At 41.6% G+C, this 26,155-nt stretch overlaps 1 protein-coding gene and 1 pseudogene across 2 annotated transcripts in view; one reads left to right on the top strand and one right to left on the bottom strand.

Annotated features, from left to right (window-relative positions):
* LOC138745045 (chromodomain Y-like protein 2) overlaps nucleotides 1-26,155 on the bottom strand; it is a 317,440-nt gene that overhangs the window by 273,921 nt on the left and 17,364 nt on the right. The gene's annotated exons all lie outside the window — the stretch shown is intronic.
* Nucleotides 3,930-4,029, top strand: LOC138745125 (U6 spliceosomal RNA; annotated as a pseudogene).

The following is a 26,155-nucleotide window of genomic DNA, read 5'->3' as shown; positions in this document are numbered from 1 at the left end:
GAATCCATTCCATGAACTGATTATACTTCCGTGAACCATTTTGTAAAATCTGTCCCCCAAAGAAAACAGTGAAACACAAAAGTCTGCAGACACTGTGAGTGTGGTGAAAACACAGAAATGCTGGAGCGACTCAGCAGCAGGTCTCGCAGCCTCCTTAGGAGATAACCGATGTTTCGGACCTGAGCCCTTCCTCGATATGAGTAAAAAGTAGGCAGGCCTTTTCGGCGGTCTTTTAACATAGGCACCTGCTTTTAACTCAAACATTGAGGAAGGCCTTGGGCCTGAAACATTGGTAATACATCTTAACCTCCCATGAAGGCTGTGAGAGTTCCTCCAGCATTTCTGTGTTTTTACTGCAGAGAAAACAAACTGAGTTGTCCAACAGTTTTCACCATCGACAGATGCACCGCGGTCAATTCACCAAACGTCATCTTCTGAACCCACCACCTCCAGCAGTTTGAGGAACAAGGACAACAAAGCATGGGAACATCACCAGCTGAAAGATGCCCTGCTGACCTAGCAATATGTTAATATGCAAAAGTGATGGAGAAACTCAGCAGATCCTGTAGCATCCATAGGAGGCAAAGAAATCTAATCAACATTTTGGACCTGAGCCCTTCATCAAGATGGTCATAACTTTGCCTCCCAGGGTTGCTGTGGCACTTTTGTGTATTAACTACAATCATTGCATTGACGGTCTTTCTTGTTTTGCTCCTGACTTGAATTATGTCAAATTTCCTTCACTGCCATTGGGTAAAAACCCTGGAACTCCATCCCAAAAGGTATCGTGTGTATATCCACACCTCAAGGAAAGCAGGGGTTCAAGACAGCAGCTCTCCATCACCTTTTAGGAGATGAGAAATTAAAAGCTGGCTCACCCTGTAAAGCCCACATCCCTTGAGTGAGTAATTAAATAGCAAGCCCCTCTTCTGTCAAATACTCTTCAACCCAGGCCTCAAGCTCAATGAGGTAAGTTGTTAGATGTGCTGAGTTTAGCTAGTGCAGATCTGTGATTAGATTGTGATCTGACATTGGATGGAGGAGACCTGAGGTTAGATGCTTCTGGTCCTTATCTTTCCCTCAAGCACACAGAGTCCAGAATGTGCTGACACACAAATGACTCAGAGCCAGTGTTACCCATCATGCGATTGTATTTGCTTTATCATTTTCAACAGCTAACTGAAGCAGAGTAAGACTTCAGTAATGTTACTGAACCAGGAAATTGTGTACTCTCTCAGGGAATGGATTTGCAGTTGGAAGCTCAGCTCAAGGTTAAACAAAACTTTCTGATTTCAGATTTATTGTCAGTACATACATGAAATCACATACAACCCTGAGATTCCTTTTTCCTGCAGGCGCGGCAGAATTACCACTAATTGGTAGTGCAAAATAAAAGTACACAACGTACACATGTAAACAAACAATTGTAAACAGATAACAAATGTAAACAAACTGACTGTGCAATACAGAGTGAACAAGGAAAGAAAGTATTTAAATGAGTCTCTGATTGAGTTTGTTGTTGGTCCTCCATTCTGGTGACGGTGGAGATTCTGGAGACGGTCTGATGGTGGAGGGGGAGCAGTTGTTCCTGAACCTGGTGGTGCTCGTCTTGTGGGACCTATACCTCTTTCCTGATATCAGCAGCGAGAACAGAGTGTGTGCTGGGTGGTGTGGGTCTTTGATTATTGCTGCTTCAATTCTTCGAATTGGTTAGCGAAGTGATTAGCGGCACGCTATTACAGGCCAGCAACCCGGGTTCGAATCTGACACTGTCCATAAAGAGTTTATCCATTCCCCCCCTTGTCTGTGTGATTTTTCTCTGGGTGGTCCCATTTCCTCCCAGTTTCCAGGTTAATTGGTGTTTTTGGGGGAGCATGGGCTTGTGGGCTGGGAAGCCCTGCATACCTAAATTTAAAAATGGGCCTACCTCAGCTTTAGACAGCTCCAATTTATCACTAAATAATTAGAGAGAAAAGTATGCAATTCACTGGTGGCATACAATTGTAAGAATTGAAAATAAAAAACCTTTAGCTCTTGTTTGACTGGATAAATATCTTTACCAAAAAACACCTAAAAGGATGCCCACTGATATGACTGATTGTCTTAATTAAGTTATATCCCGCTGGATTCACAACAGGATTTGTAAGTAAGTTTAGTGTTTGACAGATGCAAGATTAATTTTGCCATTTTTAATGCTTTCTTTGACTCAAGTGAAACACAAGGTTTTTCATTGCAAAATAAATCTAAATGCATTAATATCGGCAACAAAGCCAAGTATTATTCACTTCCAAATTATTCACTTATGACATGTGTGCCAATATTAAATATTAAATTTACAATGACTCAGTTTTAGATAAAATAGTCTCCCACTCTGAGGTTTGGAATCACATGATATTAATTCTTTTAAGTAATGGACAGAAATGCAAGCTTTTAAAGTGTTTTCTCTTTGAGACCCTGAGTGTAAAATAAAACAACACAGCCTGCAGTAAAAGAGGTAAATTCAAATGTGGTCTTCAGAATCTTAATCTGATTCACCTATTGAGTTAACAGATATTGGTTTTACACCCTGACAGACTTTATTTTCTGTTGACATGAAGACAGTTAAACCTGGTAGGATATGAAGCCAGTGATGTGCACAAACCCATCTCTTTCCAGGGAAGCAGTTGAAATTAAAATTGTCCTTCTCGACACCAATGAATGAGTGGTGAATTTATGGAACAGGCTCATCAGGGGAGATGATAGAAACATTTACTATTGCCTTACTTAATTGCATATTAGATAGATATATTTTTGTCCATGATATACCGTGAAGTAATTGAAGACATGGTCTGTGTTCAGCACAAGATTGGGAGGAATATTAGTTGTAGACTAATAGTTTTCAGAGTGGGGTTTCCTTGTGTTAATTTATTTGATTAAAAATTGAAATGCAAGTCAGCAACATTTGTATTATATCAGACCCATTTACATTGTACGATACGACTCCCAGAATGATAGAGGCCAAACTAAATAGACCATGGTCATTTATGTTTTATTTACTGTATTTTATTTACAGCACCGTAAACCTGTGCCACCCAAATTAACCCATAGTCCTGTGCATTTTATATTAGATGTCTAAATAAAAGTGGAAAACTGGCAGGGGCAGAGACAAATTCATCAGATGATTGTTTGGCAAAATAATTCACTCTCACACTGATGCCTGGTGCTTTTATTTCTGGTTTATGGAAGTACTCCATGCCAGAAAATTAGCACGTGGACATTCACTGAGAGACATCCAGGTGCATTTCACAACTCTGAGTAGCATAGTGGTCATGCAGTTGTCTTGCAACCCCAGTGACCTGGGTTTATTCTTCACTACCATTGCTGTAGATATGGAACCTGCACATTCTGTTTGTGACTCTGTGAGTTTCCCTCTTCTGGCTCTGTCTGGGTTTCTTCCCACATCCCAAAAGACTTGCTGCTGGTGCATGGATGGAGGAGATAGGCATGTGATGGAGAAGAGGTTGTAGGAAACTAAGTTACTGAATGAAATTGATGGAATTACTCAGTGCATCTGCAAAGATGTAGTGGGCCAAATGGCCCTCTTTGTGCAGAGGAAACTAGTAAATAAAGACGTTCAGGCCAATCAGTTTTCAAGGAACTAATCTGTCCAAATGTGACAACAAAATGTCACAATACATTTTGAGCTGGTTTTGCAAGTTGAAATGGTGAAATAGATAATAATATGTCACAGTGGCAGAAGGACAGAAAATTCTAATTAACTCTAAAGCCCTGAAAAGTATCTGTCGGATGCTTTACAGGCCCTTAGACATGGAACTATTGAATGCCACCGGCTCGTTACTTGCAACCAGGAGCCAGGAGCATTTTTTGACACTTCCTCAATACTTCTTTTACAGATTGTGAAGGACACGTTCATCAAATATCAGATATTTGTGCTCGCTTCGGCAGCACATATACTAAAATTGGAACGATACAGAGAAGATTAGCATGGCCCCTGCGCAAGGATGTCATGCAAATTTGTGAAGTATTTTTAAAAAAAAGGAGCCGTGTGGCCAAGCCGCGGGGGTCCCACCAACCATGCCCAGATATGATGAACTCGCGGTGATTCTGAAAGCCATGCAGCGGGTGAAAGTTCTCACACACACACACGCGCGTAAACCAAAAAGAAACACCCCCACCCCCCAAAACGAGAAGGGGGCGCCCACTTCATTCCACGCCAAGGAGGGGGGGGAGGCGCTGGCTGAGAACGACCTGCTCCTCTCCCTCGGCTTTTTAAATTAACCACGAACGAAACTGCTACTGCTGGCGGAGGGCCCCCCGGGCTGCGGGGTCGGGGCCGGGGCCGCCTGGCGTGTTGCTGCTCTGGGAACACTGGGCGAGAGGGGATGAGGTGAAGAGACTGCTCAATGGAGGCTTGACTCTGGCCCACAAACTCCCCATTCAATCCCTCCCTCCCTCCCCGGTGGTGCTTTTATTTTAGTGCTTGGAGATGTAGCAACTCCTCATCTCCGTCTTTATTCCACAAAGAAGGTTCTGGGACTTTGCCGAGTTTCTCCAGCCCTTTTCCAATCTCATCTCCAAGTTGATCGCGGAGTTGCTCCGGTGCGAATTCCTACTTTTCCCTCTGAAGTTCTTGCTTGAAATGACATGCGGAATATGCGCCCTTTTTATTTTAAAACCTGGTGTGCCTTCATGAATGTCAGTAGAAGTTTTAACTGTGGGTGCATATTGTATTTAAAAAAAATCTTGCTAGGAGACAGGGTGTCAAAAGTATTTGATACTTTGTATACAACGTTTTGTTCCTGTCATCATCTATCGTCGAGGGTTCCAATTCTTCAAACCCTTGTCTCTCTCCCGAAATGACGGGTCATGCACGAGGACGCTGTTTTGAGATGACCACCTCTCTCCCTCTCCTCGAATTTAATCGCCAGCAAGAGAAAGCGCCAACGGGCATGTCTAACATCACCTGGGTCTGAAGGAATCCTCCCTCTTTTGGGGCCAAAAAAATCCAGATGTTGATGCTAGGACTGTGTGTGTGGTTCAAAAAGACAGTATATAATTGGCCTGGACAGAAGGCAAGTTATCTAGGTGGAACCCTGTTTTCGGATAAATCCACAGATGTCTCTGATCACAGTAGTTTATATGGAAATTGATCAATAAATGGGATTGACCAGGCCAGGGTGGGGGGAGAAACAAAATTCAATGACAGTGAAAGTTTCAACTCACTGATGGTTTTCAAAACATTTGTTGTATGTTGTGGTGACTGACATCTTTAATCTTAAAATCAGATAAAATGAAGCCCAGATTTCTAAATTTGAAATAAAATGATAAATTTGTCTTTGTAACCTGAATTGTTGATTTTAAATATTGGACAGTTTAAATAATAAAAGATGATTTTAAAAAAATCAGATTGTTTGGAAATATCTTTGGCTTGGCTTCGCGGATGAAGATTTATGGAGGGGGTAAATGTCCACGTCAGCTGCAGGCTTGTTTGTGGCTGACAAGTCCGATGCGGGACAGGCAGACACGGTTGCTGCGGTTGCAGGGAAAAATTGGTTGGGTGGGGTTGGGTGTTGGGTTTTTCCTCCTTTGCCTTTTGTCAGTGAGGTGGGCTCTGCGGTCTTCTTCAAAGGAGGTTGCTGCCCGCCAAACTGTGAGGCGCCAAGATGCACGGTTTGAGGCGATATCAGCCCACTGGGGGTGGTCAATGTGGCAGGCACCAAGAGATTTCTTTAGGCAGTCCTTGTACCTTTTCTTTGGTGCACCTCTGTCACGGTGGCCAGTGGAGAGCTCGCCATATAACACGATCTTGGGAAGGCGATGGTCCTCCATTCTGGAGACGTGACCCACCCAGCGCAGCTGGATCTTCAGCAGCGTGGACTCGATGCTGTCGACCTCTGCCATCTCGAGTACTTTGACGTTAGGGATGAAAGCGCTCCAATGAATGTTGAGGATGGAGCGGAGACAACGCTGGTGGAAGCGTTCTAGGAGCCGTAGGTGATGCTGGTAGAGGACCCATGATTCGGAGCCGAACAGGAGTGTGGGTATGACAACGGCTCTGTATACGCTTATCTTTGTGAGGTTTTTCAGTTGGTTGTTTTTCCAGACTCTTTTGTGTAGTCTTCCAAAGGCGCTATTTGCCTTGGCGAGTCTGTTGTCTATCTCATTGTCGATCCTTGCATCTGATGAAATGGTGCAGCCGAGATAGGTAAACTGGTTGACCGTTTTGAGTTTTGTCTGCCCAATGGAGATGTGGGGGGGGGCTGGTAGTCATGGTGGGGAGCTGGCTGATGGAGGACCTCAGTTTTCTTCAGGCTGACTTCCAGGCCAAACATTTTGGCAGTTTCCGCAAAACAGGACGTCAAGCGCTGAAGAGCTGTCTCTGAATGGGCAACTAAAGCGGCATCGTCTGCAAAGAGTAGTTCACGGACAAGTTTCTCTTGTGTCTTGGTGTGAGCTTGCAGGCGCCTCAGATTGAAGAGACTGCCATCCGTGCGGTACCGGATGTAAACAGCGTCTTCATTGTTGAGGTCTTCCATGGCTTGGTTCAGCATCATGCTGAAGAAGATTGAAAAGAGGGTTGGTGCGAGAACGCAGCCTTGCTTCACGCCATTGTTAATGGAGAAGGGTTCAGAGAGCTCATTGCTGTATCTGACCCGACCTTGTTGGTTTTCAGATTGTTTGGAAATATAGAGACTGAGGAAATGCCAAGCACCTTAGACTCAAGCTAAGTGCATGCAGATAGGCACAGCGACAGAGCTATCTAAAACCAGCATGCAAATGCAACAGTAGCAGCACAAGAGCAAAGGCAGAGCAGGCAATATGCAATGTGGCTTTGATATGACAATGAGAGGCTGATAATTAGCCACTCCAAATGGGATGGATTGTGACTATTGCATTTATCTTCCTTTATAATCGCTTGGAGGGATTAGAGTGCCATTGTTTTATAATTCATCTTTTCTTTCCTAATCATTTTCTTAGTTGCCTTCTATAAGCTTTTAAGTTTCCCAGTCCTCTCTCTTCCCAATAATTTTTGCTTCCTCGTCTTCCCTCTCTTCTGCTTTTACTTTGGCTTCAACTTCCCTCATCAGCCTCAATTGTCTCATTTCTCCATTCACAAATTTCTTTCTTTATGGTGTGTACCAGTTCCTCATTTCTTGCAAGAACTCCAGCCATTTCGGATCTGCTGTCTTCCCCATTTGTGAGCTTTTCCAATCGACTTTGGCTAGATCCTCTCTCAAGTGACTGTAATTTTCCTTCAATCATTTTGTGATCACTGCCTCTAAAGGTTTCCTTTATCTTAAGCTTTCTAATCACATCTGGTTCATTACAGAGCACCCACTCCAGAACAGCCAATCCCCTGGTGGGCTCATCAACACGTTGCTCCAAAAGGCTGGAATTCCCATAGGCATTCAACAAACTCTTTCTCCTGAGATACTGTACTAACCTGATAGTCCCAATCTATTTTCATGTTAAAATCCCCTATGATTATCATATCGCTGTCCTTCTGACATGCCTTATCTATTTTCAATTGTATTTTGTAATCCAAATCCTGGCTTCTAGTGTCCTTATGCCTTTACCATCCCTTAACTCAACCCATAAGGACTCGACCTCTTCTGATCCTATGTCCCTTCTTTTCAAAATACTTTTATTGAGTTTAACAGAAGCATAAATACAGAATTGACAACTACGTAATAATTCGTTTGTATAAGTAAGGACACACAAAAAAGCCAATGAGAAAAAAAGTAGATAAAACTACATCAATAATTGCTTATAATACCTCAATAACATTTAATTGAAATGATCTTTGTGACCATGTTAAACTCATATGTTGAAATAACTTGTTTAAAATAAATGAAAAAAAAACTAAAAGCTAAAACTAAATTGAATCTCTTCCCTCCCTCTAATCAAGATTACCTTATAAATTAATTGAAAAAAAAATCAATAATGTGGAACCACTGGCAACTACTCCGGAGAACAGGCAATAAACCACCGGAACATACAATAATTGTTGATTCTACCAATTAAAATAAATTCTAAGAATGGGCCCCACAATTTCATAAATTGAAACTTTCTATCTTTAATATTATATCTAATTCTCTCTAAGTTTAAATTGGACATTATATCATATAACCATTGTGTATGAGTAAGGGATGAATAATCTTTCCATTTCAATAAAATTGCTCGTCTAGCTATCAACGTGGTAAAAGCTAAAAAGCCTTTGGTTGGGTGAAATGGGACTACTTTCTTTCCAATGATTTAATATTGTTGCTTACTTGCAGAGCCACGCTGCTCTCTTTGCCTATCCTTGCAATACACTGTGTTTCCTTGGATGTTCAGCTCCCAATGACATCCATCCTTTAGCCATGACTCAGTAATGGCCTCAACATCAATCCTCCAATCTGTAGCTACACAGCAAGATCATCCACCTTGTTTCTAATGATGTTTGCATGTAAGTATAATACCTTTAAACAAGTTTTTAAATGTACTGTGTTGCAGGGCAGTTTCCTTCTTGCCATTATCGGGCTCTTGAATGAACCCCCAAAGAATAAAATTATGCTGTGTTCACTCTGTACTGTTTAACTCTGAACTTTTGTATTTTGGTTCTGTGATTAACTCAGCGTACTCTCTGTGACATGTCCACCAGTCTGTCCGCAAAACAACTTATCACTGCATTTTTGGATATATGTGGTGATAAACTTGAGCTTGAAATACTTTTAACAACCTCTGCAGATAAGGTTAAGGAATAAATACAAAAAATACTGGAAAAACTCAGCAGGTTTGTCAGCATCTGTGGATTAACAGAGAAACAGGGTTCATGTTTCAGATCATGGACTATCACTTCTGTTCTTTCCTCCCTGCCTCCACTTCTTCCACCTCTTAAATTCTTCTCTCTCTCTCTCTCACTGATGAGTAAATGTCAATTCTTCTCACTTAGCAGTCCCTCAGTTTTAAGGATGATCTGCTTCACAACATCTGAATAAGTCTGAATAAGTGGGAATGGGCGACAAATTCTCAGGAGTCAGTGGAGATATTGCAACCTTTCAAGGGGATTTTGAATCTTAGAGTCAAGGAGATCAACAGCACAGAAACAGGCCATTTGGCCCATCTTTCCCCTCTTAAGCTTGTGCCATTAGCCTGTATTCAGTTCATATCCCTCTCAGCCTTTCCAGTCCATGAACCAGTCGGAATGACAATTGAAGGTATCAATCAAGAAGGGCTCAGAATTGAAATCTTAGTTTTATATCTTTACTTCCTATGGACACTGCAAGATCTGCTGAGTTCCTCCAGCATTTCTGTGCTTTTTCCACAATCAGTGTCTGTAGACTTTCAGGTTTCACTGCCTGACAGAATTCAGATCATTACGTCTTACTAGACATACACTTAGCATCCTAATCAAAGCAAGACTTTCGGAAGGAGTATACAAATATGCTATTTATCATGTTTAACTTTGTAACAGTCAGGCAGTGACTCCCAGCCTTCAAGATCATTGGATCAATTTTGATTGCTTTTGACATTTGACTCACAAAAAGCTCAGCTGTGCGCAAGCAACCACCTTGATATAATATCAGACAAAATGCTTGAATGCATTAACATCTCAAAAACATGAGAGAATTGTGAATGCAATTAACGTGAGTACAAGCAACTGCCAACACCACGGGGAATAAAATGTTTTGTTCATTGAAACCATGGTGGATTCAAGAGCATGCTGAGGCCAAGAGGGGACCCCAAAGGGACTCGGGTGCTGAAGGCTTGCTATCGTTTCAGAGGCTGAGACCTGGAGCTCAGGCTGCCAATGGTTTTAACAGGAGTCTCCGCAGCTGCAGAGGCTGCGGGAGCACTGGAGACGAATCCACGGACACTCAGGGACTCTGAAGGGACCCTCTTTTGCTTCTCTTTCTCCCATTGTTGGGAGTGCTCATGGCCATTCTTTGTTTGACTTACGGCAGACCAAAGTTGAAGTATATCTTGTAAATTTCATTTTTAATGTATTGTTATGTACAATAAAAGGAACCTTTGAGCCTCTGTTCCCTTCTTCTACCATCTACAGAGAGCCCATAACATGGTAAAAATTCTTTTTGTGCTCCAGAGGAGAGAATAGAAGATGACAGCAAACCATACAGGTAGATATTGAATATTACCACAGGTAACCAAAGGCTTGGTCAAAAAGTTTATTAATGAAGAGAGAGACATGGAGATACAGGGAGATGATTGGGCTGTCAGGGTGGGAAGAAAAGTCCTCAGCTGAAGAATGCATGACTGGTGATGATGGAGTGATTATATTAGTTAAAAAACAAAAGGACATAGCTGGAGTATCTCATGGTGGGGGGGGGGGGGGGGGGGAGGGGAGGGGAAATTACTGATAAAGAAAGGCCAGACCATGAAGAAAAGCAAGGATGAGGATCTTAAGAATGAAATACCTGTCAATATATTCTTGCTCCAGCAATAATCCTTTTGTGTCCTGTAGTCAGTTATATAGCACAGAGCAAGCCCTTCACACCAACTTGTCCATACTGACCAAGTTGGCTATCTGGGTTAGACCCATTTGCCTGCATTTGGTCCAAATCCATCTCTACTATTCCCAGCCATATATCTGCCAAATTTCTTTAGTTTACAGTACAACATAATTAATTGTGTTAGCTGAGTAGCAGCAGTACCATTGGCTCTAGATTTTTCAGGCAATTCTAGGCCAACATCAGAGTCACACTGAGGCAGTGTTACAGTTTAGGAGATGCTATCATTTGAATGAGGCAGCACTTAAAATCAGATTTATTGTCAGAGTACATACATGACCTCACAAACAACCCAAACATTCTTTTCCTGCAGGCCAGGAATTATTTTTACTTATGGTCTTTCCCTCATCTGTATCTGTAGTTTCCTTGAATCTCTAAGATACTTTTAATGTCTTGATCTTCCATTAATTTAATCACATCCTTGCCAATATACTGGCTCTGGAGTTTCCTCCATTGACTTGACTCTTGACTGGAGAAAGCGAAGAAATGGCACCATTTTAACAAGACTGGAACAGGTAGCCCTGGAGTCCTGACCCATGTTTATTTCACAATCCATATGGACAGTTAACTAACTGACCATTAATACATAAAGGTTGATGGGACTCTGAAAAATATCAATTGACTACCTAGTTGATAACGAGATTATAAAAATGGTTTCTCATCAAAACTGCTTCATTGGCTGTTAAGCACATTGGGGTGTACTTTAAAGATTTAAAGGTAAATCTTTTTCAACTTCACACACGACACCGAAAACAAATAGATTTTATTCCAACAATCAATAAAATTTATTCCTCACAGACAGATCATCCTTAATTTCACTTCTTGCATTTAAAAATAAATCAATCCTTTGATATTAGCCAGAATCTGTCTAATTTCATATCACAATTTAATCTACATGGTTACAATTAAAGCTTTAATATTACCTGATCCTCAGAGTTGAACTCTATGTTTTTCATTCCTAATTCTCAGAGTGTGTTGACGGAAATTGATTTGAACAGTTTCTTATTATAAGACTGGCATATTTTGCTCTGGTTGCTTCATATCTGGGAGCTGGTGTAAGTCGAGCATGAGTGTTTGGTGATTCTAGGTTTGGGTCTCTGATGTGATGTGAATGACAAATTAAATAGGTTCGGCTGCTAATTTTTGACAGGCTTTGCAAACGTGTGAGCATTCTAATAAATCCATTAAACATCTGCTGCTCAGAAGGGTGGAAAGCAATGCCAAAAGAGAAGTCATAATTGGAGAAGTTCTGCATGTCTTCAATAATGTGGAGAGTTGAATGGCAGATGATGAGCTGGAGGGTTGCAATCACTGCTGCTCAACACACCATGATTTTTGTGCCATCTGAGCCTTGATCATTTTAAGCAGCTAAAGATGGTTCATTAAAGGCTGTAGCTAATTTCACATTTGAAATCTTTCTTCATGAGCGGTGGCTCCTGATATATGGGAAATTGTCAAAGTTTTCCCGGGTCTAACTGAGGCCTTTATTACTGTAGCAGGGCCAGGTTGGCAGAGGAGCTTCATTTTCCTGATGTTGAGTGTTCTGACCATTCTCACATTTGCTTCAGTGAAAGTGTTAACAACATCTTGGACTTGGCCCTCTGTAATGTGGAAATGTTTGTGTTGAATAAAAGTTCATTGGAGGTGAGATGCAACATTCTGGCAAGAAAAGTGGAGGAGTAATGACACAGCCTTGTTTGACATCCACCTTTATTGAGATTGGTTCTGTTCTGAACCCACTGATTAAATCAGCTGTCCTGGAGCAAGCAGCATATTTGTAGAAAGCAATTCACTTCCAGACAATTCAACTTTAGGAAAAGCCCATTTAGATTGCAGAACCCACATCGTGTTTTCTGCATAGGCCAGAGGATTCTCAATTGCAAACTATTATCAGTGCCACTTCAACTGTGTTTATTGCCTCATCCTGGACCTAAAATCTAATGAGAACTGGGAACTTCAATCAATTTTTTTGTGAATGGTTTAACAAATATTGAAATGAAGATATGGGTCAAAGATTAATTTTGCACTCTTGTAAACTCTTAGCTAACTTTCTTCAATTCATCTGTTACAATTCCTGATCATTAATTTGGTGTGGTTTGCCTCAGTGGTAATGATGGAAATGAATGAGTGAGAAAACCAGCTAGAAACTACTTTGAATGTAATGGAGCACCTTTGGGGACTGCATTCAGGTGTAAACATGGGTTAACATTTCCACAGTGCGTGGTCGTAGAAACCAAGCCATAAGCATCTCTATGCCAAGCCAACAAAGTAAACGTTGTCATCTCTGCCATTCCGCTCCCATAAAGAAGAAACATGTGTCCTGTTTGGCTGCATCGCTGTGTGGTACAAGAGCTGCAAGGCACCAGACCTGAGGTTAATGCAGAAGATCATTAAAATGACTGAGAAGATCACTGGCATCTCCCTTTCCTCTATTGATGACATTTACTGGGAGCAGTGCTTAAATAGGGGTCAAAATTTATAGCAGACCCTTTCTGTCCAGGCCACAGTATTGTTGAGCTAGTATCATCAAGAAGGAGGTACAGGAGCATCACGATTCGGACGGTCAGACTGGGAAATAGCTTCTTACAGGCTGTGAGATTGACGAACAGTATCCTGTTCATGAGTAAATCATCCCAAACTATTTAAATATACTTATTTAAAATTATATCTTTATGTATATATGTGATCATTCTGTCCTGTCTATTTTGAGTGTTTATGTGTGTACTGTGGCCTGGAGAAATGCTGTTTCCTCAGGCTGTATATGTACATCCAGTTAATAATGATCTTGAACATATAAAGCAGCTTTCCACCACCAGGGCCAGTGCAATGGATTTGCTTCTGATTCAGAGCTTGTGAAGGTTTATTTTCCAGCAGTCATGGACACACACACACACACGCACTACCCACAAACTGATATAATCAATCAGAATTATCTTTGCAATGCATTTTGTGGGAAATATTCCATGCTTTACCTTTGACACCAGTTTACCTATCTCGGCTGCACCATTTCATCAGATGCAAGGATTGACAACGAGATAGACAACAGACTCGCCAAGGCAAATAGCGCCTTTGGAAGACTACACAAAAGAGTCTGGAAAAACAACCAACTGAAAAACCTCACAAAGGTTGTCATACCCACACTCCTGTTCGGCTCCGAATCATGGGTCCTCTACCGGCATCACCTACGGCTCCTAGAACGCTTCCACCAGCGTTGTCTTTGCTCCATCCTCAACATTCATTGGAGTGTCTTCATCCCTAACATCGAAGTACTCGAGATGGCAGAGGCCGACAGCATCGAGTCCACGCTGCTGAAGATCCAGCTGCGTTGGGTGGGTCACGTCTCCAGAATGGAGGACCATCGCCTTCCGAAGATCGTGTTATATGGTGAGCTCTCCACTGGCCACCGTGACAGAGGTGCACCAAAGAAGAGGTACAAGGACTGCCTAAAGAAAGCTCTTGGTGCCTGCCCCATTGACCACCGCCAGTGGGCTGATCTCGCCTCAAACCGTGCATCTTGGCGCCTCACAGTTCGGCGGGCAGCAACCTCCTTTGAAGAAGACCGCAGAGCCCACCTCACTGACAAAAGACAAAGGAGGAAAAACCCAACACCCAACCCCAACCCACCAATTTTCCCCTGCAACCGCTGCAACCGTGTCTGCCTGTCCCGCATCGGACTTGTCAGCCACAAACGAGCCTGCAGCTGACGTGGACTTTTTACCCCCTCTATAAATCTTCGTCCGCGAAGCCAAGCCAAAGAAGAAGATCTACCCAAAAGAAGTAAGTATTGCACCACTTCAATCATATAACCATATAACCATTTACAGAGTGGAAACAGGCCATGTCGGCCTTTCAAGTCCGCTTCTCGTCACATTTTTCATTTTTGGTGTATTTGAAAAATTTCTGTGTCATGGACCGCAGCTCTTGTATGTCAATGACTCCTTGTACAATTCACCACATCGTGTTATTGCCCCATTTGAAATGTCTTTGGTGGCAAAGTTGAAGAATATTTTCTTCCTCTTTTGAGTTATAACATGGTCATTCAAAAATGAAAGAACATAAGGCAGGTTTCCATGGATACATTTTCCAACTAATGTTAATGAACAGATGAAAAAGTGACCCATTTTATTTAACTAACATTCCTGTTGTTTGATCTTTCTATATCTGTAAGTTTGACATACTTTCTTTAAGGCTAGCAATCATTTTACGAATGATGGTAGAAAGCCATTTACCAGATCTCTGAAGAAATTATTCCCCCATTCTCCTGCCTTTCCCCATTCCTTTATAAATTATCCTTTTTCAAATATTTATCCAATCCAATTTTACAAAGCTATTATAGTTTCTGCTTCCATCATAGTTTATAGCCAAGTATCTAAGCGCTAACAATTTTGAGTAAAAAAAATCATTAATGATCCTTGAAATAAATAAATCAGAACAATTTTAGTTACTTTATGTGACTCACACACTCGTAGAAATGAAAAGATAAAAAACATCTTCCAGAATTAGTTAAAGCCTTACTATCTTCAAATGTTTCGATTTTAATACTGATTCATTCGAATGGTAGGTTAACCTTTCTTGAAAGGTTATGTAAGCCTTGTGGCAGGTCAAATTGTTTATTTCCCTTATGATGGAGCAGTCCCTTAAAAGCTCAAAATTCCACACATTTAATGCAAAATATTATTAAGTCTATGCGATAAGTCAATGTGAAAATATTGCCTGAGGTTATAAATATATATTTTTTGGGAAGGGTAATAATCATCCTCTTTTCTAGGAGAATCACTGCATGTTAATTATTTTAGGGAGGGGGGGGGGGTCTCCTACCCTTGAAATGCTATTTACATACAAAACTTGAAGACATTATAATTATCATGAATTGCTCAAAATTTGATAGGCATTGGAAGATAATGCAATTGTTTTCAAACATGAGAAGCAGACAGCATTGAGTGTCTGAATGAAAACATAAAATTAACGAATACATGTTTTATGCCTGGAACTCCTCTGATTGGGCACATAGAAAGCCTGACTGCTAAACATTGCATTTCTTATTGTGCAATTCCATTGGCAAAGAATTGATCTGCCAACAGAATTTTGTCACAAAATAAAAGACTGCAACTCTTGTCAGGGAACAGGTAACATGAGCTAGATAAGCATTTCTGTCCTGTGTGTATTGTTGTAAAGCGCCCCAGAACATCTTGAGGCCATGAAATGTCCTTACAATCATGGGAGGCTTCAATAAGGGACAATGCAGAAGCATTTCTACTTGTTACAGAATCAAAAATAGGGGTCAGAAATATTGCAGTCACTAATAAATTCAACGGGAAGGTTCAAATAATCTAATTTACCCTGGGAATGGTAAGGATGTAGACATATGGAACCACAAAAGGTAGCTCAGGTGAATAGCACTGAAGGGAAATTTATATCAACATGTAAGGAAGGACACTTGGATGATGTTTCTCCAGAACATAAACACTGCCACAGACCAGATGGTGCAAATTCCCTGTTTCTCTATTGTATATTCTCTTCAATTTCTTTGTGTCTGCTTGTTTAATTCTCATGACATTACCATGGAAATTGTGTCTGAGTTAGTGAGGTTAATAGCATGAGAGGGCTGAATTAATATCAGTAGCTACATGTGGTCCTTTCATGAGTTTAATGGTTGATTTATTTTGCATATTAATGCACTGGCTTTATGTATTTGGGCCCAGTAATTCTACCAAGTCAGTTTCGTGGAGTGACTTCAACACGAAGGACCAAGTCCTTTCAAAAACCAAGTGAATAAAAATGTATTTGAAAAGAGTCTTTGTAAGGATTTAATTTTAGATTGTGGGTGAGGGTGGAAAATGACAAAAGGAATATTGTTCACAACATTCTGTGTGTAAAAAAAATAAACAATTACAAGTCAGAATGTTGAAGGTAATCAGTTGAGCTGGATTTTAGCTCTCAATCACAAAAAGCTATGAGAACTGCAATTAACACACAGGTTCACCCAAGGAACAAAAGAATTTGAGAGATGGCCATTTAAAATTCTTAAGATCATGTGGAAATATAATAAATTGGTTCTTGGATATCATCCAAATGCTTTTTGAAAAGAATACTTAAGCACTTTTGTGTCTCTTTTTTGGATCAGAAAGAGGTGCGAAGGAATCCTGGCAATTTCTAGCACAAGGGAAGTCTATTTGACCCACTTTGACTGTGCAGGATCTTTGCAGAGGCATCCAATAAATCCCATTTCCTTGCTCTTTTCCAGAAAAAATTCCCTTTCCCAAATTCATTTTTGAACATGACTGCTGAATGCACTTGGATTTATTTCCACAAGGCATCTCTGTGCATTGAAGATCATCATACAGTGAACAAAAAAAACCCTCATCTTCTGCTCTCCTGATAATCAACACTTGAATTATGGCTTCTGAGGCTGATAGATCACACTATCAAAAATGTATATCAAGTTTCAATGGTTTCATGTTCAATGGATATGTAGATGAAAAGATTTTCTTTTCAAGATTTTGGCAAAACATTGCTCGGTGCATAGAAAGAGGGGCTAGATTTGTAATTTGCACTTTGATCCTTAAAACCTGTGAGAACTAAGTGGCTGGAGTTTTTGCAGATACTTTCAATCTCACGTCAACAGCCAGAGGTCCCCATGTGCTTCAACAGGACATCCATTATTCCGATTGAGCCACGTGACTATTAACTGGAGGTACCGATGTCCATCATGGGGTACTTTGAGAGGTTGGTCATTCAACTCCTTCCTCAGGAAGGACCTCGACCCGCTTCAGTTCACTTATTGTAAATGACAGGTCAAAGACAGATGGCATCTTGTTGGCTCTCCAATCTATCTTAGATGACTTAGATCATGGGAATACCCATGTTTATTGTCTTTCTTCTTTCTTTGGCTTGGCTTCGCGGACGAAGATTTATGGAGGGGGTAAATGTCCACGTCAGCTGCAGGCTCGTTTGTGGCTGACAAGTCCGATGCGGGACAGGCAGACACGGTTGCAGCGGTTGCAGGGGAAAATTGGTTGGTTGGGGTTGGGTGTTGGGTTTTTCCTCCTTTGCCTTTTGTCGGTGAGGTGGGCTCTGCGGTCTTCTTCAAAGGAGGTTGCTGCCCGCCGAACTGTGAGGCGCCAAGATGCACGGTTTGAGGCAAGATCAGCCCACTGGCGGTGGTCAATGTGGCATTAATAGCATCATACCTGCAGAACATATAACCAAACTAAAGAACCAAGGACTCTGTTCATCCCTCTGCAAATGGATCTACTTGTTCATCAGCAGTCCCCAATCAGGATGGATTGGCTACATCTCCTCCTCCACCATACAGGGACACCTCAAGGCTGTGTGCTTAGTTCCATACTCTTTTCTCTGTACACTCATGACTGCAAAACCAAATTCAACTCCAACTCAATCTACCAATTTATTGACAACAACATTGTTGGCAGACTATGAATGGAGATCAAGATCATGGAGGTGAAGTGCCAGAACAACAATCTTGCTCTCAATATCATTAAGACTAAGGAGTTTATTGGTTGATTTTAGGAGGGGGAGACTGAGGAGCTATGCACCTGTCCCACCTGTTGATGGGATGGTGGGAGAGAAGGTTGCTTTGGAGAGGTGCTTTGAGTGTTGGGTCACAGCCAGAATTAAGTCATACTTAAGAAAAGACCTGGACCCACTGCGATTTGCCTTCTGCCACCATCTTTCCACAGCAAATGTAATCTCACTGGCTCTCCATTCATCCCTGAAGCACCTGGATAATTGCAAGACCTACAGCAGCTTCATTGATTACAGTTCACATTTCCACACCCTCAGTAATGGTCTGCGAGCTTCATAACATGGGCTTCTGAACTTCCTTCTGCAACTAGATCTTTGACTTCCTCATCAGAAGACCACAGCCATTGGATCAGTAATAACATCTCTTCAGGGCTGCGAGAGTGCTGGAGGCAAATCCATGTCCGCACGGTGACACTGAGGGGATATTCTTTTGCTTCTCTTTCTCTGATTCTAAGGGGTGTTTCAGGCAATTTCTGCTGATGGCAAACCTGTTTGCCTTACAGCAGACAAAAACAAATTTTGTGTTGTATTGCATTGTCTTTATTACATGACGATAAATTGAATCTTGAAATCCTGACTGACAAACAACACCAGTGCACCTTAGCCCACTGCTCTAATCTCTCCACATCCCTGACTCTGCGGCTAGCCACAATTCAAATGCCATCAACAAACTTGTGTAAGGTAAAACATCATGAGATGGGAATGTGTCAGGAGTTACCCTGTGCAGGGCTGTAACAAGAAGGGGAGGTGTCCTTGTACTCCTGTTAGGTAAAACATCATGAGATGGGAATGTGTAAGGAGTTACCCTGTACAGGGCTGTAACAAGATGTGAATGCATCCTTGTACTTACAAGATAAGAGAGACATTGATGGATTGAGAGGCAGGAAGCTAGCAGGGAAAGGATAGCAACAGTTTTAGTCATTGGACAAGTAATGATATGATGATGTTCTAAGCACGTATCCAAGGGTATAAAAAATCACCATTTTGCTGATAACGGCAGAATGCATTCTCCGACTAACATGGTTAGTTGCAAGTGTTACAATCCGGTAATAAAGAACAAAGAACCCTGATTTCGACTCAGCCTGGTGTTTGTCTCACTCATTCATGAACAAAGCAGACCTAACAATTGCTCATGACAAGTTGTTGACAGAATCACAGGTAGCCATGGGGTAGTGTATAAGAGTAAGAGATAGATCAGCTAGTTGACTGGTGTCACAACAACAATGTTAGTAAAACTAAGGAATTGGTCGTGGACTTCAGGAATAGGAAGCCAGGAGAACACAAACCAGTCCTCATCAAGGGATCAGCAGTGGACAAGGTTAAGAACTTCAAATTCAACATACCTTGGGGCTGTCATGTCAATGCATTAAGAAGAAAGCAATAAAGACCTTGTAAATTTCTTCAGGTATACCATGGATAGCATTCTGACTGGCTGCATCACTGTCTGGTATGGAGGTTCCAATGCACTCAACAAAAAAAGGCAACAGAGGGCTGTAAACTCAGCCGCCCCATAATGGGCATTAGATTCCACTCCACCGAGAACACCTACAAGAGACGGTGTCTGAAGAGAGCAGCTTGTATCCTCAAGGACCCTCACCACCCAGGCCGTGCCCTCTTCACAGAGCTACCTCTGGGAAGGAGGTACAGGAACCTGAAGACAAACACCCAGCAGCACAAGGGCAGCTTCTTCCTCTCTGCCATCAGATTTCTGAACAGACAATGAACCTCTGGACATTCCATCACTTTTTCTCTTTTTTTAATACAAAATTTGTATTTACAGAATTGTAATTGTTAGTCATTTTCCACGTGTAATGCACAATCCTACGATCATAAAACAACAAATTTTGTGACACATGATCACAAGAATAAACCTGATTCTAAAACTTCAAATTCCTGGGAGCGCAGAATATTTGCTCCAGAAGTTAACAAATCACAGGCTCTGACGTCCCATCCACTGAGTACATCTGTGTGAGGTACTGTGCCAAGAAGGCAGCAAAAATCCTGAAAGATCCTCAACACCCTGTTCACCTCTTCTGGAAGGTACAAAAGCCTTTTTTGAAGACCAGCACTTCCAGGTTCAAGAGGGCAGCACAATTAGCCTAGTGGTTTGGACAACATAACAGCGTCAGCAACCTGGGATTCAAATCGGGCATTGTCTGTCAGTACGTTCTCCCTGGGTCTGTGTGGGTTTCCTCCCACCCTTCAAAACATATGAGGACTGAAAGTTAATTGGGGTATTTGGGCAGCATGGCCTCATGGGTTGGATGGGCCTTTTCCAAAGCTATGTCTAAAATAAAGAATAATTTCTTTCAAACAGCTTGAACCTCTCCTTGTTACACTAATCACGGGCTGCTCTGACACCACAAAAGGTCTGTCTGCACTATTCAAAGGTCACTTTTTTTGCACTAGAATAACTGTGAATATTTATTATCTATCTATCTTTTGTATTTGTTGTCTCTTTTTAATTCAATTATATCTACTTTTTTGTTGTGCTTGCAATGTCTTTGTTGGGTTCCAGCAAGTGCATATGCACATTGGACAATGAACTTGACATTAAACTTATCATGTCTTAGACCCACATCAAATCTGAGTTGTCGAAGTGAGAATGTTGTTCATATTAGTGGCTCAAGTGCCCTGCTGAATATCCCATCTTGATGCTATGAAGCCACTTGTTAATGAACTAAGTCACAATATCAATGGCTGGTGCAGAATGTATGAAATAAAAGTCACATGTTATACAAAGGCTCATGTGAATTAAGGTGCAATTTTACAGGAAAATTCAGGGAAGGTTTTATTGTGGATTCTGTAGGCTTGAAAATGGCATTGCTTTCCTGACTGAACGAAACAATCTAACTCACCAAAGAGCTGGGGGAGGAGATGGATAGGAATGCCTTGATTAAGAATGAACATAATATTCAAACAGTTCAGGCAGCTATGGCAATAATGGTATAGTTTCAGACACAGACAGAGATACAGCATCTAAAGAGCTTGGAGAAAAAAAAACATTAAAAACATAATCATGATTTTCTGGCACTGAACCTGCTGTTGGTTCTCTGTACATCGTAAAAATTAATTCTATGTTGCATATGGGCATCACAATCTGCTTTTGAAATGTGTTTCCATCAGTGGAGTTCATTCTATCCTCTAGCGTCAATGCCTTACCATGGCAGAACATCTCTTGTGCTCCAAAGCTACCCAGAACAGAAGAGGCTTTTGCTCTTGGCAGATTCAACCATGTTGGACTGATTTGAGGATGATGAGATGCACACATCAGGGGTAATTTGCAGAGATCGATAAACTTGCATGTTTTTGGAACGCAGGAGGATGCTGAAGCATCCACGTGCTGACGGGGAGAATGTGCAAACTCCACGTGGACGCCATTGTGGTCAGGAGTGAAGTTGGGTCACTGGAGAAATGAGGTAGCAGCTCTCTTAGCACCTGGCAAGGTCACCACGTGCTCCCTATGTTTTCACCTCAGCCTTGATAGCTCTTCTTCATGTTGTCTACTGGTAGCGACTTCTTTGATTTCCTTCCAAAGCCAAACCAGCCAAAGCAGCAGCAACATCTCTCGGTAATAATGGTGCTCAGACTGTTAGCACATCCCTTTGCCGGCTATTCATCAACATCCTGTATCATGTAGAAAGTACATGGCCCAACTTGACATGGAAGAGTTGGGCCGAATGCAAGCCTCAGTGAAGATTCCTGACCTGAAACATTGATTGACCATTTCTCCCCGTAGATGGTGCCTGGCTCGCTGAGTCCCTCCAGGTTCTCATTTGCTTGCTCAAGATTCCAGCTTTTGTGTTTCTCTTTTCTTCTTTGGACTTTTTTCCATGGCCCATGTTTCCATGCCTCTCTGAAAAATCATGGGCTGTGGCACAACATCTTGTGCTGAAGGGCCTGTGCTGAAATGTTCTCGGTTAATATTCCGTCTTCTATGATAAATGATTTGGTTTTAATATTTTATTTGATGATCACTGAACTATAAGCTCATGAAGGCATTCCTTGATTCTGTGCAGGGGAATGCCCTGACATCCTGGTGAAGTTTTATCTAAGTGTATGGATTCTGGGTTAGTTACAACATGATCTCCATCCACACTGGTGATGGTGAACCAATATATAACCATCCTTTTGCAGTTAATTTTCAGCATTGTATGCAGTGTTGGGTATGTGATAGCAGAATGAGATCATCTAAACTCAAGACAGCATCGGATCTAACTCTCATAGACCAAACCTACCATCCTGGGAATCAATCCATATAGTGAACTTTCCCTACTATATGTATATATATATATATACAATCTTCTGTCGATCGGGAGACCAGACCTATCCACAATATTCTTATAATTCCTGTTTCTATCCTACCTGGCTCCATACCCCTTTTGCAAAGTCTTTGCTAATGTAACATTTTCTGCCGAAGTAATACCTCAAGTTTAATATTCCCATCTTTATCTTCCAATCCTTCCATGGACTTCCTTCTCCCCATTTCTGTAACTGTTATTGACAGAAGATCACCAGATTTTTACACTCTTCCAATTCTAATCGAGTAAGCTTCCTGGATTTTATTTCTTCACTGTCAATCACTTGGGTCTCCCTTCCCTCCATCGATGTGACCTACCAGGATCATTGTCTGAAGAGGGCTTGCAAAATCAATGGGGACCCCCTATCACTCCACACGCAGCATCTTCTAGCTACTCCTGTCTGGAAATAGATACAGGAGTGTCAGAGCCTGAATCGTCAGGCTGAGAAACAGTTTATTAGCACGGGCAGTGAGAGTGCGGGACGACCGAGGAACTGCTTATATAAACCCTCTGTGACTCCACTGTTTCTTTAACAATATTTATTCATTTTTATACGTACTGCAAATGCATAATTTATTTGTCTGTTGCATGCTTTTGCACTGAGGACCGGAGAACGCTGTTTCATCAGGTTGTACTTGTACAATTGGATGATAATAAATTTGAATATGTACTTGAACTTGATGGCTGCACCTTCAGCTACAAAGTCTGGAGCTCAGGAATTCTCTTCCTCAACCTCCTCTATTCCCCATTGTTTCTTTCTTGTTTAAGCCATTGCTGGAAATGTACCTATTTGTTCAAATCTTTGCTCATTTGCTTCAAGATATCCTTTAGTGACTTGATTTTAAATAGTAGTTCATAGCCACAAAACTTGTTAAAAGCAGAATAAAGATGTTATTTTAAAATAGTGGAGGGCCGCTTTCAGTTTGTACCTGCCTCGAGCAGCTGTATCACATAAACTGGATCTGCATGACATTGTTACACATATTCACAAGCCACAGAATGGCTGGTGGAGGAAATAGTCAGATATTACAGTTTTGCATTAGCAGGTGTTTCTCTGAGGTTAGGGCTCTCACCATATTGAGGAAGCCTCGTATTTCTTCGAACCAATTCATACGTCACCGAATGTCTAAAATAGGAAACGCTCAGAACTAATTTTCAGAATCTCATTGGGATTGCTAGCAATGCCATTATATCTTTTTTTAATCAAAAAGAGGATTAAAACTGTGTGTAGTTAACATTAACATCCTGCACAATTATAGCAACGTCCCTTTTCCCATCTCCAACCTTCTTGCATTTCTCTTCACTTGCTGCACCTGCCTAATGTCCATCTGCAATTCATGCACAAGTACACCTTGATTCCTTTCTACTCATCTGCAATTTAGACAGTAGTTGACCTTTATATTCCCCTTGCTGAAATGCATGACCTCCCTCATGAGTCCCTCCAGTTTCTCATTGTTTGTTGCTGATTTAAGGATCTGTAATTCTTGTATCTGATGGAAATGTCCTGCCGGTCAGGAAGCATCTTTGGAGGGAGAAATAAAGTCAGTGATTGGGTAATTAAATTTTCATGAGACATGACTGCTGGCCTGGTGCCTCTGACCAAAGCTGTCAGCCAAGAATGGCTCCTCACTCCCATCTTCCCCCTTTTCCTACCACTTGTTCAGATGCAGGGAGGCAATCTCACAGAGCCTGCATATCCCACAGTCCTGCAATGAGATCAACACAACCTCTGGCAGCACAATGAGGAGACCTCATCCTCTACACATTCTCCAAAAGGAGTGATTTGAACTTCAAATTTAGACATACAGCATGGTAACAGGGCCTTCCAAACCCACAATCCGTGCTGCCCAAATACCACAACTAACCTACAATCCCCATACATTTTGAACAACACCTGGAGGAAACCCATGCAGACACAGGGAGCATCTACAAAGTCTTTCAAGCAGCATCAGTGGGAGAAAAAGAATGGTTGATGAAAGATTCCGACCTGAAACATCAACCATTGTTTTTCTCCCACTGAGGGTGCTCAAGCGAGTGAAGAGATTTGGGATAGTAAAGGCAAAGGAAAGCTATGAAGGGCTGACGGGACACCTTTTGTTTCTTAAGTTCTATTCTTATGGCTGAGACTCACCATTGACTCCATGTGGAGTCCTCCTGAATTTGTCAGTAAACCACCGACTCCTGCATTGGACAGCGCATGCACAGAGGCATGATCCTAATAACCAAACACTCATGGTTCCAATTAGAACTGCCAACAATAGCCAGCAAGATCTGCACTCTTGTTCCAGATCCAAGATTTTCTGTTTGATTTTTTTTTGTCTCAGTGTAGGTTTAGTTGTATCAGCCATTAAAGAAATTCCCATTTGGTTTTAATGACTAGTGAAAACCTGTTTCATCCCATACTTAATTATAAAGCCCTATGTTGACTTGAGCCTGTGTTTTTACCTGCAGGAACAAGCAGGATGACATCAGCTGGGAGCTGGAGACCGCTTAATGATCTTACCAGAGCAGTAGGGATTCTTCATCCATACTGGATTTTCCTGTTCAGAACAACAATGAAAAAAAACAAAGCTGGTGATTCAGGAGAGAATATTTAATGAACGAATGTGAATGATGCAAGAAGAATCAAGGATGACACTCTTATGCAGTGCTGAGGGAATTATGTAATATAGGAGACTTTAGCTTTTGAATAATATGTTAAACTGTGTCTCTCAAGGGCAATCATATTTTCCATGGAACTATTTCAGAGAAGGGCCAAAGTGTTGCTCCGAATATTTAATTTTTTGTCAATAAGGCAAAGACAGACTGATCTAGAATTTCTTGCCAACAGTGAGATGCCCATGTCAGCAAAATGAGGGACAAATTCACTGACTTCCTGAGGTCAGGTTACTGCTAAGTGCCAGACTGATCCTCACTTGAGGTGACTCTTTCTCCATACAAATGTGAGGACAATCAGATCAAATGCAGAACTACTGTATTCCCTGTGAAGCACAGATCATAAGGAAGAATCTCAAGGTCACAAGAAAGTAGGAGCAGGCCACTCAGCCCCTGAAGCCTGCCCCATCATTATCCACCTAATGGGTTCCTCAATAAAGTACTCTGCCACCATATGATGTGTGCAGATTCATGCTTGCCAGCTGAAACCCCTGGGTGATAATCTGTGTTAGGAATTTTGGATCGCTTTTATTTGCTGCAAACTCTCACATCCCCTTTCCTCAATATTTCATAACATACATAACAATTACAGCACGGAAACAGGCCTTAGGCCCTTCTAGTCCGCACCAAACCAAACACTCCTTTCTAGTCCCACCTCCCTGCACAATGCCCATAACCCTCCATCTTCTTCTCATCCATATACCTGTCCAACCTTTTCTTAAATAATACAATTGACTCCGCCGCCACTATTTCTCCCGGAAGATCATTCCACATGGCTACCACTCTCTGAGTCAAGAAGTTCCCCCTCATGTTACCTCTAAACCTCTGCCCCTTAATTCTTAACTCATGTCCTCTTGTTTTAATCTTTCCTCCTCTTAACGGAAATAGTCTATCCACATCCACTCTGTCTATCCCTTTCATAATCTTAAATACTTCTATCAAATCCCCTCTCAACCTTCTACGCTCCAAAGAATAAAGACCTAATCTGTCCAATCTCTCCCTATACTCTAGATGCTTAAACCCAGGTAACATTCTGGTAAACCTTCTCTGCACTCTCTCCACTCTGTTTATATCCTTCCTATAATTAGGCGACCAGAACTGCACACAGAACTCCAAATTAGGCCGCACCAACGTCTTATACAA

This window comes from Narcine bancroftii, chromosome 10 (assembly GCF_036971445.1).
Source record: "Narcine bancroftii isolate sNarBan1 chromosome 10, sNarBan1.hap1, whole genome shotgun sequence".
In the NCBI taxonomy this organism is placed as follows: Eukaryota; Metazoa; Chordata; class Chondrichthyes; order Torpediniformes; family Narcinidae; genus Narcine; species Narcine bancroftii.
The sequence above is the reverse complement of the archived record's forward strand: the minus strand, read 5'-3'. Positions and strand labels throughout refer to the sequence as shown.